The sequence below is a fragment of the Mobula hypostoma genome, chromosome 19 (assembly GCF_963921235.1).
Source record: "Mobula hypostoma chromosome 19, sMobHyp1.1, whole genome shotgun sequence".
Taxonomy (NCBI): domain Eukaryota; kingdom Metazoa; phylum Chordata; class Chondrichthyes; order Myliobatiformes; family Myliobatidae; genus Mobula; species Mobula hypostoma.
The window spans coordinates 20,632,350-20,641,456 of record NC_086115.1 but is presented as its reverse complement, the minus strand read 5'-3'; positions in this window follow the sequence as shown (position 1 = coordinate 20,641,456).

Genomic DNA, 9,107 nt, shown 5'->3' with positions numbered 1-9,107 from the left:
TTGGCTCATTGAATCCTGTGCCAATCTGAAAACCTCAGGTTTAACCAGCCATATTTACAGGGATTTGACCTATTCTTCAAAGCTTGAATATTTCATGTTACTAAATGCAGTGCTCTTGGTGAGATTGGTAGTTCTAAGCAGAACTGAACTCTTATCATTGCTAATAAGGTTAAAAAGCAACAAAATGCAGAAATATTAATTTTTTTTAAAAAAGACTAATGCAGGCAATTGGGACCAGTGCTAATAGGCTGCTTCTGTGCTATACACTTCTGATTTGCTATAGAAAAGTGCTTTTGGGATAAGAAAGCATCTTTTAAACACCTCTACTACCTCTCTGGCAGCTCATTCTAGATATTCACCACCCCTTCATAGAAATGCTTACCCCTTAGATCTTTAAATTTCTATCCTCACCTTAAACCAGTGCCACCTTGTTCTCGGCTCACCTGCCCAGGTAAAAGGCTATCCGTTCTAGCTAAACTTCCCATAAATCTATAAACTTCTTAAGTTACAACTCAGCCTCGTACGTTCCAGTGAAAAATAACTCAACCTATAACAAGCAGTAGTAAATTAAGACAACTGGACTTGCTGTCGTCTAGAAGACATTTTGCCACTCATCTGAGAGGCTTCTTCAGTTCTGATCCATGGTGGGTAATTTTGCGGCTTATAAACTCTGAGTTGTTTAAAGGTATAGTGATCACATGAGGGTCGCCAAGAGTTGTAGAGGTAATAAGAGGGTCATTAGTCTTAACTCTGCATGAATGGAGCTGTGAATTGTTGTAATGCCGGGGTGGAGATGTTCAGATTGCATTGTCAGACCCCACCCCCTCTGTTCAGGGATGGGTTTTCCAGTTTGACAAAGATGGCTTTAACCCCTCTTTCAACCCACCTGTCTTCCCTGTCCAAAATGTGCACATTGTTATAATCAAAGGAGTATCCATTCTCCTTTAGGTATAGGTATACAACTTGGTCTTGGCCTGAGGTGTTAGCCCTTCTATGTTGGGCTCTGTGAAGTGGTTGTTTTGTCTCACCGATACACAGATCTGTGCAGTTCTCATTGCATTGGATAGCATATACAATATGGCTCTGTTTATGTTTGGGTGTATGCTTGAACCTGGAAACTAACATAAACTGGTCAAACCTTAAAAGAAAAAGAGCAGAGAGAAGATGAAATGCTGCAGATGTATTCCCCAAATAGCCTAAACGAAGCCTGAAAATCTAGGCCAGAAAATAGAACAATACTCCCAAATATCAACACTAGACCTAATAATTAAACTGGAATTATCAAGGAGCAAGATGCCAATGAAGGCAAGTATGGGGACTGGATAATGAAGATGTGGGCCAAAAAACAAGGTGGCAGGGTGAGTGATATGGCATCTCGAGTACGAGATCAATGAATTACATCAGAGGGACATTTTTTCCCCACTGCCCATATTATCACAACCTAACCCGAATACTAATGATTATAAAGACGTGAAACACCTGAAGACCCCAGGTTACGTTACTGATGATGTGTCCCAGTGCACACCTGGTTAATTAAGCCAAGTGCTGTTGGACCAGGTTAATGAAAGGCATGGGCCAGAGTAAAGTAGCCCCACATACTTCATGATGCTAAATTCCACAACCCCCAGCCCTCATATGCAGATCCAATATGGGCAAGTGTTGGACCAGGTTAATGAAGGTGTGGGCCAGATCAAAGTAGCAGGGTTGTGTGACACTGAATCTCAAGTGACCAGATCAAGAAGCACAAGAGGAATGATTTTCCCACTGCCTGGATAATCACATCCTAACTTAATATCACTTTCTGCTAAGAGTTCCTTTACCTTAAGCTCCCTAATCAAATCTGAGTCATCACATAACACAAATCTAGATCAAAGTTGCTGGTGAATGCAGCAGGCCAGGCAGCATCTCTAGGAAGAGGTACAGTCGACTGTACCTCTTCCTAGAGATGCTGCGTTCACCAGCAACTTTGATGTGTGTTGCTTGAATTTCCAGCATCTGCAGAATTCCTGTTGTTTACACAAATCTAGAATTACTTTTCCCCTAGTGGACTCAGCCACAAGCTGCACTAGAATGCTACCTCCTAGGCATTCTACAAATTCCCTCTTGGGATCCAGCACCAACCTGATTTTCCCAATCCACATACATATTGGAATTCCCCATGATTGCCCTTTTTATATCTCCCATTGAAATTTGTAGCCCACATCCTGGCTATTGTTCAGAGGTTTGTTTTCTAACTCCCATCAGGGTCTTTCTAATCCTTCAGTTTCTTAACTCTACCTACAAGGATTCTGATCCTGTGTCACCTCTGCCTAAGGAATTGATTTCACCTGGTACATATTGGCCACCCCAACCCCCTCTCCTTCTGCTTACCTGCCTGGTCTTTCGATGTAATGTGTATCCTTGGCTGTTAAGCTCCCAACTATGATTTTTCAGCCACAACTCAAATGTCCAACATATCATACCTACAAAATTTCTAACTACACTAGAAGATAATCTACCTTATTCTGTATACTGCATGCATTCAAATATAACACCTTCAGTCCTGTATTCGTCACCCTTTTTGATTTTGGCCCCCCCGTTACACTTCAACTTTTAGAAGGATGAGAGGGGATCTGATTGAAACATAAGATTACTAAGGGATTGGACACACTAGAGGCAGGAAACATGTTCCCGATGTTGAGGGAGTCCAGAACCAGAGGCCACAGTTTGAGAATAAGGGGTAGACCATTTAGACAGAGTTGAGGAAAAACTTTTTCACACAGCGGGTTGTGGTTCTGTCGAATGCTCTGCCTCAGAAGGCAGTGGAGGCCAATTCTCTGGATTCTTTCAAGGAAGAGTTAGGTGGAGCTCTTAAAGATAGCGGAGTCAAGGGATATGGGGAGAAGGCAGGAAAAGGGTACTGATTGTGGATGATCAGCCATGATCACAGTGAATGGCGGTGCTGGCTCGAACGGCTGAATGGCCTACTCCTGCACCTATTGTCTATTGTCAACTCCACTGATTGCAATTTTGCCCTATCATCTGCCTGTCCTTCCTCACAGTCTTACTACACACTGCATCTAGTTGTATACCAACTGCCCCATCCTCAGCCCTATCCCACTGGTTCCCATCCGCTGCCAAATTAGTTTAAAATCTCCCCAGCAGCTCTGGCAAATGTGCCTATATGGATATTGCTCCCCCCCCCCCACCCCGGGGTCAGGTGTAACGTCCTTTTTGTACAGATCATGCCTTCCCCAGAAGAAATCCCAATGATCCAGAAATCTGAAACCCTGCACCAATTTTTCAGCCATGCATTCATCTGCCATATAATCCTATTTTTACTTTCACTGGCACATGGCATAGGCACTGATCCAGAGATTACTACCCTGGAGGTCCCTCTTTTCATTTTTCCGCCTAACTCCCAATATGCTCTTTTCTGGACCTCCTCCCTTCTAGCTATGTCGTTGGTACCAATATGTACCATGATTTCTGGCTGTTCACCCTCCAGCTCTAGAATGAAGTGGACCCGATCTCAGACATCCCCGACCCTGAATCCAGGGAAGCAACATACCATCCGGGTGTCACTTTCACATTCACAAAATTGGCTTTCCGCTCTTGTCACTATGTCTTCTCCAACAGTGTCCACATTATTGAGGGGAACAGCCACAGGGATACTCTACACTGTTTGCCTATTACCTTTCTCTTTCCTGATAGTTATGCAGGTAGCTGCCTCCTGCAGCTTAGGGGTGACTACCTCTCTCTGACTCCTCCCTATCATCTCAATTGCCCGTATGAGCTGGAGGTCATCCTGCTGTAGCTCCAGTTCCTTAATACGGTCTCTAAGGAGCTGCATCTCTGAGAACTTCATGCAGATGTAGTTATTAGCAAGATTGGAAGTCTCCCAGAGTTCCCATATCTCTCACACAGAATGTACCTCCACCTCCAAACCCATTATCAGTGCACCAGTTATATATTAACAGAAAAATTAATCATCTTCTGAGTGACAGAAGACCAGCTTGCCTAAATCTGGCTGAGCAGAGGTAAGTACAGTATGTCAGGGCATTTGGTTTGCTTACCTACAATCTCTACCATATGGATTCTACCTTGACATGGTCTCAAATGACTTGGGCACCCATTTTCCAGGACATTAGTCTTAAACATCCTGACAGAGGGCTGATGAGCACCATTGAGGCAGATTTCACTCACTATGACCCAACCCAGGTCCAGTCATTGGGCACAAGGTGCCATAGCATTTGTCCAGTCTCTGTCACAGCATTTGTAAACCCGTAGTAGGATTATTAATGTGAACTGTCCTGAATGTGCTTGCATGTTGCAGTGACTCCCCATCAAGCCACTTACGGAGGCCTACCTCTTCACTGGGTTTGAGACTTTATCCTTCCACAGCATTGCAAAAGCTTGACCTTCAGGACAGATAACTGGCAGACTGGTTGTTGGAACACTTTTAGTCCTGTGACTAGGTCTCTGAGTGAGATACCAAACCAAATCTAATGTAAGTGGGGCTCCTAAATGAAGGCATTGTGGAAACTGGTTTGCCAAATGTGTGTCCTGGGATGGATGGAAGTTCAGTCTATGTGCAGATGTGGCTGGTATCAGCAGCAACTCTTGACTGATATCTTTGCTGTGATGGAACTGCAGAAGGGGGTGTAGTAGGTCTTTGCTGCTGTAGACTTTGACTGTGAAAGGCATGTTGGCTGCGTGGTGTGGACAGCTCCTTGTCCTATTTATAGACAAAATGCATTTGGACATGTTCTTTAGCATGATGCATTGGCTGCTGTGACAGCAAAGCATGACTGATTCTGGTTAGTCAACAGCTGCTTTATATACCTTTGCCTCTGAGGCAACCTCAGCTTCACGCTCTTCCTTGAGCACACTTGAAGCCAGCGCCTCTTCCCCAGGGCACCACTGCTCAATACAAGAGGACATGGCTTTAATGTAAGGGGTGGGAAGTTCAAGGGGGATATTAGAGGAAGGCTTTTTACTCAGAGTGGTTGGTGCGTGGAATACACTGCCTGAGTCATTGGTGGAGGCAGATACACTACTGAACTTTAAGACTACTAGACAGGTATATGGAGGAATTTAAGGTGGGGAGTTATATGGGAGGCAGGGTTTGAGGGTCAGCACAACATTGTGGGCCGAAGGGCCTGTAATGTGCTGTATTATTCTATGTTCTATTAATATAACCTCTGTGTGTGCTCTCGGCATGTCTATGCGAACTTCCTCCATTTGGATCTCAACTTCGTGTTTAGCATAAGTCACTGTCATTTTTGCTGCTTCGGCGGTGGTGTGGTCTTGTGCTGCAGCTATGCTAATCATGGATTCATTCGAGCATCAAGAAGATGTGATCAATGTGCCACAGTCTGATCCTCACTTCCAGGTCTTGGCAATTTCCATTAGTCAGCGGAAGCCGGCGTTGTCATGTAAGGTCTCCATGTCTCCAGTATGTGGGCGATGCCTTTGAAGAAGTTATCTTTTCACTCCACTGCCCTCACCCTACTGTAAAAAGCTATGCAGTGAGATAAACATCTTATGAAAAATCACCTCAGATAGAAGCTTCTTTCAGGGTTTTTAATGAGATCTTACTTGTGAAACTGCGGAAAGCTAAATACAGAGTTGTGGCACACCTGAGTTATACTAATACTGCTGATTATTCCAATTGGTGTTAACCAAGGCAATACACACATTCAATACTGTACTCCATAATTGCCCTGTAAATGAGTAATCTCGTGGTGCAACGTCTTAATTGTAATAAATGAGAAATATAACTTCGTTCAAATTGGATCGACTATATGCTTGGAATATTTCAAAAACTTAATACTCACAGATATTGCTGTTTCAAGGGCAAATAAAGAGAAGATGGAGATTGATGCTTTTCCTCCGCGTGCTTCAAATTGAATCCGAATTACTCTACACAGGAAATGATAGAAAGAAACAGCTTATGAACAGGAAGAGATATTCATACAAAGTGAACTGCTTATGAAATAAACTGTGCCTCTGCAGAGGCTAGAACGCAGTCTCATCAAACTCCAATGAAATATAGCCGCTGTTGTGCTGCCTTTGTTGGACCTATAATACATCTTCAGAGATGTTGACACCCAGAAACTTGGAACTGCTGATCCCTTGACGAGGACTGGTGCGTGTTCCCTGGACTTGCCCTTCTTGAAGTCCACAATCAGTTCCATGTTCTTACTGACACTGAGTGAGAAGTTGCTTTTGCAACACCACTCAACCAGCTGATCTACCTTGCTCCTGTATGCCTCCTCAGCACCATCTGAAATCCTACCAAACAATAGTGGTGTTGTCATCAGATTTATAGATGCCATTTGAGCTGTGCCTAGCCACACAAGTTGTGGTGTAGACAGAGTAGAGCAGTGGGCTAAGCGTGCATCCTTGGGGTGCATTGGTGTTGATTGTCAGTGAGAAGGAGATGTTATTTCGGATCTGCATTGACTGTGATCTCCCAGTGAAGAAGTCAAGAATTCATTTGCAGGTTTTGGAGCTTGTTGATTAGAACTGAGGGTATGATTGTAGAGACCAATAGCATGCATAATTCTCAAGCTGCGGCCTCAGCAAGGCTCGGTGCAATTGCAGTAAGAAATTCCTGCTTTTGTACTCAAATCCTCTTACCTTAAGTGCCAACATACTATTTGCCGTAACCATATGCTGCACCTGCAGATACCCAAGGAACCGCCCAGATCCTGTTGTGCGATTTCCTGAGCAGACTGCCAAGTCACTTGACAGAATGCCTTACCACCAGAACTTGCAGCCAAGTATCAAGATCTCAGATATTTAGAGGCATGTCAAACCTTTGTGACCTTACCTTTCACGTATGGCCAGAATACTGGCCATACTGCAAAGCTGCTCCTGCAATGGCCATAGAGGAAGTGAACTGCTCATCTCCTTCTGGAATATATTTTTGCCAGGAAGATCTGGAAAAGATGTAGGATATATATTGAAATTTGTCAGGAACTGAAACTTGAACTTTGATAGATTCAGCATATCATCCAAAACTCTGACAAACTTCTATAGATGTATAGTAAAGAGTATCCTGACAAGCTGAGTCACAGCCTGGTATGGAAAAGCCTACAAAAAGTGATTGATAGAACCTAATCTATCATAGGGAAATCCCTCACCATCATTCACATCTATAAGGTTCCACAAGAAGGCAGCTTCCATCTTCAAAGACCCCCACCATCCAGACCATGCTCTCTTCTCATTGCTGCCATTGGGAAGGAGGTGCAGGAGCCTTAGCTCCCACACCACCAGGTTCAGGAAGTTATTACCCTTCAACCATCAGGTTCCTGAACCAGTGTGGACAACTTCATTCACATCAACACTGAGCTGATACAACAACCTATGGACTCATTCACAGGATTCTACAACTCATGTTCTAAGTATTATTCATTTACTATTATTATTATTGTATTTGCACATTTTGTCGTTTGCACATTGGTTGTTTGTCAGTCTTTGTTTATATGTTGTTTTTCATTGATTCTGTTGTATTTATTTGTTTACTGCAAGTGGTCCACGGATCCCTTGCTTAATGGTATCGGTTCATGGCATGGAAAAGGTTGGGAACCCCTATTCCACTGGAATGCCCAAAAGAAGATGAATCTCAGATTAGTACTTGGTGACACATACATATCTGATAATAAATTTACTTTGAATTTTGAACTGTTGGATAGATAACACAGGACATACAGGCATACACTGCCTGGGATATACAATGAGGCAAATATCGATGACTGCTGGAAAACCCTCAAGGCGGTGAAAGACACGCTGCCCAGATCTCCAGAGTAGGATGCTGTACCGAGCTGAGTGTTGCGCGGTGGCATAGTCTCAGATCTAGGAGTCTGTATCGAGGGAAAGGCAAAAGCAGTTACAAAGGCTGCATGGAAAAGGATCACAATTGAAGTGTCTCACCCCGTTACACAATAGGTTGGAATCTGTGCTTAAATCCCTGGAATTATTTATAGAGCATTGCAACACAGAAACAGGCTCTTCACACCCATCTCATCTGGGCCAATCTGTTTTTCTGCCTTGTCCCATCCAACCAGACCCAGACAAAGCCCTCAATACCCATCTCATCCGGGCCAATCTGATCTTCCGCCTTGTCCCATCCAACCAGACCCAGACAAAGCCCTCAATACCCATCTCATCCGGGCCAATCTGATCTTCTGCCTTGTCCCATCCAACCAGACCCAGACAAAGCCCTCAATACCCATCTCATCCGGGCCAATCTGTTTTTCTGCCTTGTCCCATCCAACCAGACCCAGACAAAGCCCTCAATACCCATCTCATCTGGGCCAATCTGATCTTCCGCCTTGTCCCATCCAACCAGACCCAGACAAAGCCCTCAATACCCATCTCATCTGGGCCAATCTGATCTTCCGCCTTGTCCCATCCAACCAGACCCAGACAAAGCCCTCAATACCCATCTCATCTGTTTGCTCAATATAAATGAATACTTACAGCACTGTGCAAGTCTCAGGCACATGTAAAAAGATCTATAAAGTGAAGAGCTTTCAAATATAACGAAATTAAAAGTTTCTAAATATCATAAAATTACTATAAAGAGCAGTAAACAGTAAAAAAAAATCAATATTTGGTGTGACTGCCCTTTGCCTTTAAAACTGCATCAATTCTGTGAAGTACACTGTCACGCAGATTTATAAGAAAATTAATTGGTTGTTCCAAGCATCTTGGAGAACCTGCCACAGTTCTTTGGCAGACTTTGGCTGTCTCGCTTGCTTCTATCTCCCCAGGTAATCCCACACAGCCTCGATAATTAGGGCTCCGTGGAAGCTGTACCCTCTGAAACCATATAAAAACTCTAGGGTGCCTAAGACTTTTGCACAGTTCTGTATATCATGCTACTGTTAAGTTATGGACTAATGTGCTTTTGATGCAATTGCAGAGAAGTGGGCATGGGGTGAAGGGAACAAAGGGTAGGTCTGTGGTAACAGTGAAGACTAAGAGAGGCTAAATGAAACACCAATGAGTGTTGGTGTCAGCTGAAAGGGGCTGGTGAAGGCTTGATAATCACAGCTCATCTGTCTGAAGGAGATGAAAATTAGAATAAAAGAGAAAGAAACTATACCAGAAATTTG